The following is a 3,575-nucleotide window of genomic DNA, read 5'->3' as shown; positions in this document are numbered from 1 at the left end:
GGTGTTAGTCATATATGCTAAGTCATTTACTTGTTTATCAGAAATATTCAAGATGCAGCGAGTGAAAAAAAATCAATGATCCTGGGAATATTTATCACAAAAGCAAGATTCCCAACTTTTTAAAAAGAAACAGCAAGACAGCCTATCTATTGAAACTGATTTACGTGCCACTGCAGTTGACTCATTAAGAATGCCAGGGAGACAGTCAGCTGTGGTTCAAATTCTGCTTCCTTCTCTCCTTCCTGTCTCCACCCTCTGTCATCAAATGTAGGTGGTCAGCTACCAACCTCAAACATTTCATACAAGTTCATACATGTAAAGCCTACATGTTCCTTGTGTTGCCAGGCACAGAACACATTGGTCAATGTGTATTTATTTTATGTCTGCCCTGTGCCATTCCATCAGGGAGAAATGGACAGAAGATCAGGGAACATGGGAAGGAAAAAGGTCAACGAGAACTAGCGAAGGTACAGGGTGCCTTGTCCCCAAAACTCATGCCAACACAGGGAGAGCCCACCTGGGTCCTCTGAGGGAGGCCAGGACTTCCTCAAGGAAGAACAAAGAGCAATGTGCCAAGATGGCGCAACTCATATACTTAACAACGCCTAAAATTTGTGCGTAGAGTTTATCTCTTCCTATTAGACTATAACTGACTGCTTCTCAGCCTTTTGACTAAGATCCAGTGCAGTCTGTTCTTATCAGTTTAATGTCTGATACATCCTCGATCTGAGGACAATATATTAGATGGATTTTTGGAGCAGGGAGTTGGAATAGGAGCTTGCTCTGTCCACTCCACACATCCATCGACCTGACATTCCAGTACCTCTAGGGAATTCTAGTACCACCAGCGTCATACTTCTGGCTTTCAAAGACAGACCTTTCCTCACTTCTGCCTGCATATGACTACTGTCCTTTTTTTTTCTTCCACTTTTGTTCTATGTCTTCTGCTTCATTTTGGTTCCAGCACCAGTGGAATGTGTCTTTTATATATGTGCTGGTGTTTTTATCTGCAGACACTGAGCCAAGAAGATCTGTACCCCTTGTACTTTATTTATTTATTTATTTATTTATTTATGCTTTTTGGGTCATGCTGGGCATTGTACAGGGGTTATTACTGGACCATGCACTCAGGAATTACTCCTGGCAGTGCTTGGGGGACTATATGGGATATTGGGGATTGAACCTGGGTTGGCCATGTGCAAGGCAAATGCTCTACCCACTGTGCTATCATTCCAGCCCCATCCCTTGTACTTAAAAAAAAAAAAACAAGTAAAAATGAGAGCAGAAACTTTTAATATTTTTTGTTTACTAACATCCTAGAATACCTACTATAGGATTATCAAGCAGTTTTCTAGGAAGGATGATGAGGAGTAAATTGAGAGGGACTTTTTAAAATTTCAATCAATCTCCCATACTTTCCTCTCCCACTCACTCCGCCAAGCTCTCTCCTTCCTCTGAGTGTGTGATGAGTTCTGAACAGTGGCCAGTAGGAAGGGGTAGAGGAAAAGTAGAGACAGAAAATAAGGAAGAGAGATGATCCCAGAAGTGCTAGGAGGTAATAGAATCTTCTCTCATCTCTTACACTCATTCATCCAACATTCAACAAACACCTCTGGTTTAAAATTTTACTTTGTTAAAGTACGTGCCTTGCGATTGTGCACGTTTATGTTTTCAGCATTCAAAGCTATCGTACCAAGTTTCCAACAGTGTTTCACCATCATTCTTAGGCCATTTTTAGTCCACTCCACCCTTCCACAGTCCTTTACTACTACTTGGTTATCTCAGTTCTGTTGTCAGAGTCAAATGGTTTGTTATTATTGGGCTCTATCCATTCTCTTCTTTTGTTTCTTTATGTACCATGAATGAGTGAGATTATCTGATGTTTGTCCTCCTCCTTCTAAATTACTTCACTTAACCTGATGCCCTCTAGTTTTATCCAAGTTGTTGCAATAGACAAGATCCCATCTTTTCTTTTAACTGAATAATATGCCATCCAACAAACATTTCTTGCACATCTACATAATTTGGAATTGGGATAATTAGAAATTATCATTCACCTCCCTCTTTGGGGGAGCACAAAACACTAGACACTATAAAAATTAACTTTATCTACCTTAAGGTTTATAAAATTCTCCTATATATTAATTTGGGGTATTGGAATTGAGTATATATATACATATATATATATGGTGTGTGTATGTGCTTATAGAGAATATTCTTAAAAGAATGTAAGAGAAACTAATCATATTGATTGATTGTGGGGGAAGGAAGTTTCTGGATGATAGATAAGTCAATTTCATTGTCTATTATGAACTTTATTGACTAGTTTGTCATATTCATCAATTACTATTTTAGTTTTTAAAATAGAGTTAAAATTTTTTTAAATTTCTAATTATAAAATACAATTTCTGAAAAAAATGTTCACAAAGGAATTGTGATTCTACCCTTTGGCTATAACCATTGGTAAATATTCTACTGTTTTTTTTAGTGTGCATTCTCTCTATTTCCTCCACCAACTGCCAATGGTTTGTATCCTGGGTCTTTTCTTCCCTGTGTTTAACCAGACATTGCCATAGTTTCCCACTTTATCGAAAAAGATTTCTGGAGCCCAGAGCTATGGCTGAGCAGAGTGCATACTTTACATGTGTGTCCAGGGTTGAATTCGTGGCAGCACAACAAAATATGTGGCCCTAGCACAACATTAAGTGTGACACCCCCACTGGTACCACAATAAGAACAACAAAAATATGATCATTTTTACACTGGTGATGGGATCTGCGTCCTCCTGTTGTTCATCGATTTGCTTGAGCGGGCCCAGTAATGTCTCCGTTGTGAGACTTATTGTTACTGTGTTTGGCATATCGAATACATCACAGGTAGCTTGCCAGGCTTTGCCGTGCAGGCAAGATACTCTCGGTAGCTTGCTGGGCTCTCCGAGAGGGGCGGAGGAATCGAACCCGGTTCAGCCAGGCCTGCCATGTGCAAGGCAAACACCCTACCACTGTGCTATCGCTCCAGCCCGATGATGGGATCAGTGCAGGAATATTGTGAATCTAAAACTCAACAAGAAATAACTTTGTAAATAATAGTGCTTTAATAAATTAAAAATTGTTAAAAGATCAATTTTAAAAAATTTCCCTTATTATAGCCTTCTGATTACCACGGCCATAGTAAAGATATCCCATTATTAGTTATTATTGGACATTGGGTGCCTCTTGACATGATAGTATTGCAATAAATATCTTACATTTGCATCTCAAACTATTTCTTTATAAAATTATTTTCTGTGAAATGCCTGGGAAGATATTCAATATGTCTTACTATTCCTGTGTTAACACAAAGGAAGGGTTTATGCTATATTCAGGGGGTAAAAAGGTGATGCAAGACAGTTGTCATTCATTTGGGGACACGTAGATGTGTACAAATATGTGCATGCAATACACATGTATACATCTGTGTGAATGAGAGAAAAGATGGAGAAACTATAAACCATAGAGCCAGCAATCCTGTTCCTCAAGTTCATAGGGACTAGGTACATTTTCATTTTCTAACGTTTGCTTCTATTTCCTAAAATG

The 3,575-nt window shown here is 38.7% G+C and overlaps 1 non-coding gene across 1 annotated transcript; it reads left to right on the top strand.

The window, feature by feature from the left end:
• Positions 1 to 652: 652 nt before the first annotated feature.
• On the top strand, positions 653 to 841 carry LOC130046029 (U2 spliceosomal RNA). The gene has a single exon (XR_008795644.1). It is a non-coding gene; the product is annotated as a U2 spliceosomal RNA (small nuclear RNA).
• Positions 842 to 3,575: the final 2,734 nt, after the last annotated feature.

The sequence above is a fragment of the Sorex fumeus genome, unplaced genomic scaffold, assembly GCF_029834395.1.
Source record: "Sorex fumeus unplaced genomic scaffold, SorFum_2.1 ptg000130l, whole genome shotgun sequence".
Taxonomy (NCBI): domain Eukaryota; kingdom Metazoa; phylum Chordata; class Mammalia; order Eulipotyphla; family Soricidae; genus Sorex; species Sorex fumeus.
This window is presented reverse-complemented; position numbering and strand designations above follow the sequence as displayed.